This window comes from Syngnathus scovelli, chromosome 19 (genome assembly GCF_024217435.2).
Source record: "Syngnathus scovelli strain Florida chromosome 19, RoL_Ssco_1.2, whole genome shotgun sequence".
NCBI classification, from domain to species: Eukaryota; Metazoa; Chordata; class Actinopteri; order Syngnathiformes; family Syngnathidae; genus Syngnathus; species Syngnathus scovelli.
In genome coordinates this window covers 7,028,359-7,035,804 of record NC_090865.1, presented here as the reverse complement: position 1 = coordinate 7,035,804, position 7,446 = coordinate 7,028,359, and the positions used below count along the sequence as shown (strand labels likewise).

The 7,446-nt window shown below is 44.9% G+C and overlaps 1 long non-coding RNA gene across 10 annotated transcripts; it reads right to left on the bottom strand.

Moving 5' to 3' along the window:
- Positions 1 to 3,811: 3,811 nt before the first annotated feature.
- LOC137839726 (uncharacterized) lies at positions 3,812 to 7,171 on the bottom strand. 10 transcript variants are annotated; one of them, XR_011085853.1, is made up of 8 exons: positions 6,507 to 7,171; positions 5,886 to 6,065; positions 5,687 to 5,822; positions 5,309 to 5,550; positions 4,897 to 5,218; positions 4,693 to 4,824; positions 4,232 to 4,363; positions 3,812 to 4,170 (listed from the first exon to the last, which is right to left on the bottom strand). It is a non-coding gene; the product is annotated as an uncharacterized lncRNA (long non-coding RNA). The 10 variants fall into 10 exon arrangements; XR_011085852.1 differs by having other exon boundaries at positions 3,812 to 4,164; XR_011085854.1 differs by having other exon boundaries at positions 3,812 to 4,363; positions 5,886 to 5,939; positions 5,996 to 6,065.
- Between the last annotated feature and the right edge of the window lie 275 nt (positions 7,172 to 7,446).

Below are 7,446 nucleotides of genomic sequence, written 5' to 3'. Positions count from 1 at the left end.
AGTTTAAACAGTAATTATTTGATTTTGTTCAAAAACCCCCGCGATAAACTGCAGGTGAGTGTCCTGGCAAATCAAATTTCTCCCAGCAACCGGAAGTTTTTCCTGGAATGCTTTGAAGATGCTACAAGAGAGCCGCATGGGTATTTACTGGTAGATTTGACACCTTCATGCCCAGAACAATATAGACTACGTACAGGTGTACTACATAACCAGTGGCCTGTCGTTTATATACCCAAACAATAAAACGATGACGAAGCTTTTAAAAACAAACGCGCCGTTACTCAAATCTCTGTTTACATCCAAACCGGCCAAACGTAAGCATTTGCTACTCAGAGGTCCCAGTAGTTTAGTGAAAGCATTATGTGAGATTGCTCTAAATCTTCTTAAAGGACATGTACCCTTAAAATCAAAACTTTACAAGAGACTTGAAAAGCAAAAGAAAAATATCCGCTTTTTGGCTGATAAGAAAAATACTTTGAAGAAGAAAAGAGCTGTGTTAGTTCAGAAAGGTGGTTTTATATTGCCGTTACTGGACGCTTTCACACCTGTTCTCGGAAGTGTCATTAGTGGCTTTATGAACAAATCATAAAATGAGTTTGAAAACAGCTCAGAAAATGTTCCTGATTTCACCTTATCAGCTCGAGAGGCTGAATCGACCCGCTCCGACCATCCGTGATACAGCAGAGCATTCTTTGGATGAAGAGATGAAACAGGTTTTGGATAATAAAAATTGAAATCAATATGAAAAGATCAAAATTTATCAAACCTTAATGCAGCGTTACATGGGGTTGGTCAAACAAAAAGACTCCAATTCCTATTACGATTCGCAACGAAGCCAATGAGGGGGGTGAAATAAAGACCACAGATGAGGCCACAATTGAGGTGACAGGTAGACGCTATGAGGATATTTTGGACGCCATAGGTCCACGTTTCCGACGCAATGCCAACTATGTGCTGAAAAGACTGTCGGCAGAAGATGTAAGCTGGACGCTGTTAGAAAAATTGTATATATATGTTATCATGCGTTCTCTAATGAGTACTTATTCATAATGTTACTGCTCAGTATGCTTGCTGCTTTGCCTTGCTTATTCTTATCTTGTGCAACAGAACAGAGGGATTACGGCTGGGTCGGGGGCGAGATGACGGTTGTGTCAAACAAGATACTGCTGACATCTCAGCGTCCACCAGAACAGATCGTGAAAACAACAGGTCAAATGATGCGTCATGAACCTTCTGATCGTCCTTAAAGAACGTCACTTTCTCTTTTTATCTCTCGAATATTGTTTAAACTGTTTTGCTGATATAGCCATATCTGCACGCAACACTTTGTGCATTACTTTTTGTTTCTTTTCTTATGAGACGAGGCCCGCAATCTTTTTTCCCCCTTACCCTCAGGGGCTAATCGTCTCACACTGTGGGTAGGGCATTCCAAATAAAAAGAGCGAGGAGTGTAAACAGATTTTTAGTGTAGTCGGATTGCTGTAAGTCTGAATGCACTCCTCGTGAGAAAAGACTCAATATTCTGCCCCACTGGTTTTGTCTGCTGATCCTTTTGCTGATTTTGAACCTAACAGACGCCGTTAAGTGAATTTATTTTTAGAGGAAAAACTATCAAAGGCTCCCATATGAGCGATTTGTTGAGACATTTCTGTGCGAGTGGGAAAAAAAATCAACGACAAACCGGTAGGATGGAGTGAATTTCTTCGGACGCTAGCCCGGTTAAACTTACCGGAAACAAGCATCTCCAACCCCTTGGCTCGCGCAGATTTTAAACGTTCAAAATACGCTACAGGTGAAGATGAGGATGTTTCACCTGCGTGAAGTTGCCCCCCCCAACCTCGCAAAATTTAAGGAAAATAGTCCGATTCGTTTGTGCTTCGTTTGTCCCGGTTTGTGCAGCAAAAATCATCGTTTGTGCTGCTAAGGTTTTTTAGTTATGAACGATTATTTTATAGGTCATCCAGAGTTCACCAGCCCCCCCTTTCCCCCCAAATGGACCCAAAATGGTACCGTTCGTTTGTGCTTCGTTTGTGCTGGTTTGTGCAGCAAAAAGTTTCGTTTGTGCTGCTTCCGTTTCGGAGATATCCATCCATCCATCCATTTTCTGAACCGCTTAGTCCCCACGGGGGTCGCGGGCGTGCTGGAGCCTATCCCAGCCGTCATCGGGCAGTAGGCGGGGGACACCCTGAACTGGTTGCCAGCCAATCGCAGGGCACACAGAGACAGACAACCAATCGCACTCACACTCACACCTAGGGACAATTTGGAGTCTTCAATCGGCCTACCAAGCATGTTTTTGGAATGTGGGAGGAAACCGGAGTGCCCGGAGAAAACCCACGCGGGCCCGGGGAGAACATGCAAACTCCACACAGGGAGGGCTGGAGGTGGAATCGAACCCGCACCCTCCTAACTGTGAGGCGGACGTGCTACCCAGCACGCCACCGAGCCGCCCTGTTTCGGAGATATTAGACATTTAATTTCTAGCGATGACGTCATCGAGCCCCCCCTTTTTCTCCAAATGGACCCAAATTGGTACCTTTCGTTTGTGCTTCGTTTGTGCTGTGCACGACAGACACGGCACCACGCGGCTTGTTCTTCATAGCTTTCTGATCTGTGATCGGGCAGGAGCGCGGGATGCGGTTTTCTCGGATCGTCCCCGTGCAAGCGTAGCCCCGCCTGCGCAGCTCTGCAACTAGCGGGAGGCCGGTGAAATAGTTGTCAATGTAGACGCGTAGTGGAAGTGCACGCACAGCATCGGGGAGGTCGTCCAGAAGTCGAAGGAGCGTGCCACCGCCCTTGCCGAACTTGCGTTCGACTTCAGAGGCATCTCCACTCGCCCCCTGGTAGATGTCAAAGCGGAGCAGGAAGCCGCTGGTCCCACTGTTCAGGCACCAGGCCTTGAAGCCGAACCGCACCGGCTTGTTTCGGATTGCTTGCTTGCATCCGTGTCTTCCAAAATATTCTATCATTGCCTCGTCCAAATCAATATCGCAGTCCATTGGATACGCCTCCCCGAACCGAGCGTTGAGGATGTCCATCATGGGACGCAACTTTGTCATCCGGTCGCTGAGGTTCAGGTGCGCGTTGTCGGCGCAGTGAATGTAGCGGATGATCTCCTCGAACCTGTTGCGTGATATGGCCCCAGCAACGAGGGCGCACTGGAGATCTTCATCTGTGCTCATCCAGCACTGATTTTGTACGCATAGACGCCCATAGTCTATATATAGATGTTTTGCATAAAATAATACATGGAGGAAATACGTCAGGGCGAATCATCACAACAATCACATCAGTCAATAACCATTATATGATAGTTGTTCCCTAAAAGTTTCACGCCCCTATGTCGAGTCTATCATAATTTCACGGAGCTTTCCTTTGATCATGTTCCATCGTGAATCGCAACTGTCCGGCTTTGATCACCTAGCGCGACTGACTCATACACTGGGCAGATGGCGGCGATTCCGTTTTCGACAGGTGAAAGACTGGTTATAACCGGATACAACCGGCATGAATGTTGGTCGTCATTTGAGGGCGCCAGATGTTATGGAAATTGGTGCGTCTATATATAGACTATGGGCAGAAACGGGTTAAGAACAGTGATGACTCTCTACACGCTGGTAGCTCAAAACGGTTTCTATCTGGACAGTTGCGTGTCCAGGTAGCCAAGGAACTTTGTGAGGGCAGGATGGAACCACATGTATGGCGAGCATCACAGGCAAATAAACTGATGACCTTCGGAGTACCTGAGCCAAGCCACCTGCCAAATTTGGCCACCCTGCGCAAGGCAAAGCAAGAGAAAAATTATTTGCCATTAGGTGACAAAAATCCAATTTTATCATTGCAGATGTTGAAATACAGTGCACCTCACAGTGACAGCATCAGACATTGGACTTGACAAGTTTTTCTGTCACTATTGGAGTCAAACACAAATGCATATGTACAAGAGCTTAAAGAAATCTCACCCAATATTATGTGTTGATGCAATGGGCTCAATAGTTAAAAAACTGATGAGGCCGAATGGCATGTCTGGCCATATCTTCCTGTATCAGGGTGTTATGACAGGGCATACCAGCTCCAGTGTCCCAGTCGTGCAGATGTTGTCAGAGAAGCATGATATTAATGCTATCACACAGTGGCTGAAGGAATGGATCCATGCAGGTGCATCTGTTCCTAAAGAAGCAGTAAGTGACTTTTCGCTGGCGATTCTTGGAGCTCTAGTCAAAGCTTTTACCCCTCATCCTGATTTGAAGAGCTACATCAATGAGTGCTTTAACATTTCACATGGGAATCAGCCTGGACATCTACCTCGATGTTTTGTTAGGGTAGATGTAGCACACTGTATTAAGATGATCTGCCGATGGGACTGCCTGAAAAACAAAAGACCTCGTGTTAAGGATTTCTTTGTCAGGTCAATTGCACAGCTTCTTAAGTCACAATGTTTGCAACATGCAAAAGAACTTCTCCGTGCTATCACCATTGTGGCATTGAGTGAGACAGAGGGTAATGACAGTTCTGGAGCCCCTATTCGATCAGAAAAGTGCAAGAAATGCTTGAGAGCGCAAATCGCGGAGGAATTTGTCCCCATTTCAGATGAGGAAGATGAGGGACAAGAACCAGGTGATGCATTAAACCAACACATCCAGACTAATGTCCGACAGTGGGTGACAGAAATATGTGAGGAGAGCAGGTCACTTGCCATGGCTGATGGGGATAGAGACAACATCCACTTCCTCCCTGAGATTATTCCCCAAATAACAGGACTTGGAAGTTACTTGCCACTCTGGACAGCAATAATGGTCCCTCTCTTCAAAAGCACCAGCATCACTGCAAGTTCCGCAGCTGTTGAAGCAGAGTTCAAAAACATAAAAAAAGACCTTTTCAAGCATGAAAGCCTACCCATGCGTGTGGACCGGTTTGTTGCTCGTCATCTTTCCTTCATTGAAGGAAACATGCGGATTTGCTTTGCAAAACAAAAAAGTGAAAAGGATGAGTGTGATGCCACGACTGTCAAAGAGCCTGACAACGTCTGCAGTACTTCTCAAACTGAAGTAGTAAACAAAAGGGAAAAAAAATCTCATCCTGAAGAAGCGGAGCCAGATGCATCTACTGACAGTGCAGTTGAAAACTGGAGAGGTTTAGCGGTCGCACCGAAGAAAAGAAAGATCACGTCATATCTTTCTCCTTGTCCTGAATGGCTGCATATTGATACACGAGTGGGCTGGAAAAAAGTCAAGGTACCATTGTTGAAAAACGGGAATCATCAACAGCCTGTTAAACTTCGCACATCAAAAGTGTTTGTGCTCAATACCTGTGCATTTGATTCTGTCTTGCAATGCTTATGCTGTTCTTTCTGTGAAAGTTTTTCATTTGAAAAGACTGTTCTGAACTATGAACATGGGAACCAATTCCTCCACCTGGTGAAAACCATCACAACACAGGGTGTGAACCAACAGGTATACTCACAGAGGGCAGAACTGCTGGGGCAAATATTCAAACCTGTCCTCCTGACCTCTGGTGCTCTCCAAATTGATGCACAATGCCACATCTCCACTGTAATTGAGAGCGCAATGAGGAATATCCCAAGTGTTCATTTGATAAAACAATGCTCCTCACAGTACTGCAGTTTAAGCCAACAAGTAACGAGGCAAGTTTCATTTGTTTGTGTAAACATTGCTGTCCTGCAGACCTGTGGCATGGCTTCTCTTCAGACTGCTGCTGAAGAGGGACTCAGTCTTCCTGACTCTCTCTGCCTCAGGCCAATAGAAAACCCTTCCCAGTGTCCGTCTTCATTCGAAACACAGGACGACAGTACAGGCAAGGCTCTGTGTTCAGGTAATGTCACTCACAGCTACAATCTGGGAGAGTTTGTGTGGATTGGCACTGACCTTGGTAGCAGTTGCAAGGAAGTTGCCTTGCTTGAATTTCCCTCCAGTCTGGAGCTAAAAGAGAAGACATTTACTTTAAGAGCTGTCATTGGCTTTGAACCAGGACTGACCCAGGATTCTCTTGGCCATTATGTGGCATACTGCAGGAGGACTGCATATGCCTGGGAGATCTATAATGACCTGGGAAGTGGAGTGAAAGCAGCATCAGTAAACACTAAAATCTTCCCGCATGCTGTGTTCTACACATTGCAGTGATACATTGTTTGAATTGTTGTAAAAAATGTTGATGATGTTCCGTTTGACAAAGAAAGTTATTTTTTCACGTTTTCAAGTTTCTTTTTCTGGCTGTCATCAACTTCACATACATGTATTAATTGTTGCAGTAATCAATGTTTTGGAACAAACATAGACTCACCAGGTATTTAGGTTGCAGTGAACCTTTTACACGTCAGATTTAATTGAAAATAATGATCATATAGGCGTAATGATAACAAGGGAATTAATCGATAAGCACAATAAAAAAAAATAAGAACAGAAATATCCTCGTACCAAAAGCCGTTTCCCGCAGTGAAAGTTTTCTGCAAGATAAAAAGAAGAAAAAAAGACGAAGAACATATTTACCTTGTATTCGTCCTACATCAGGAGCATTCCAGTCCAGGAGCTTGAAATTCGCGACGAAATACGGTTACGTCATCGCTAGAAATTAAATGCCTAATATATCCGAAACGGAAGCAGCACAAACGAAACTTTTTGCAGCACAAACCAGCACAAACGAAGCCCAAACGAACGGCACTATTTTATTTTGGGTCCATTTGGAAGTAAATACGGGGGCGGAGCTACGTGATGTCATCGCTATTAAATAAATGTGTAATATCTACGAAACGGAGGCAGCACAAACGAAAGTTTTTGCTGCACAAACCAGCACAAACGAAGCACAAACGAAAGGTACCAATTTGGGTCCATTTGGAGAAAAAGGGGGGGCCAAGTTCACGGTTACGTCATCGCTAGAAATTAAATGTCTAATATCTCCGAAACGGAAGCAGCACAAACGAAACTTTTTGCTGCACAAACCAGCACAAACGAAGCACAAACGAACGGTACCAATTTGGGTCCATTTGGAGAAAAAGGGGGGGCCAAGTTCACGGTGACGTCATCGCTAGAAATTAAATGCCTAATATCTCCGAAACGGAAGCAGCACAAACGAAACTTTTTGCTGCACAAACCAGCACAAACGAAGCACAAACGAAAGGTACCAATTTGGGTCCATTTGGAGAAAAAGGGGGGGCTCGATGACGTCATCGCTAGAAATTAAATGTCTAATATCTCCGAAACGGAAGCAGCACAAACGAAACTTTTTGCTGCACAAACCAGCACAAACGAAGCACAAACGAACGGTACCATTTTGCGTCCATTTGGGGGGAAAGGGGGGGCTGGGTGAACTCTGGATGACCTATAAAATAATCGTTCATAACTAAAAAACCATAGCAGCACAAACGATGATTTTTGCTGCACAAACCGGCACAAACGAAGCACAAACGAATCGGACTATTTTCCTTAAATT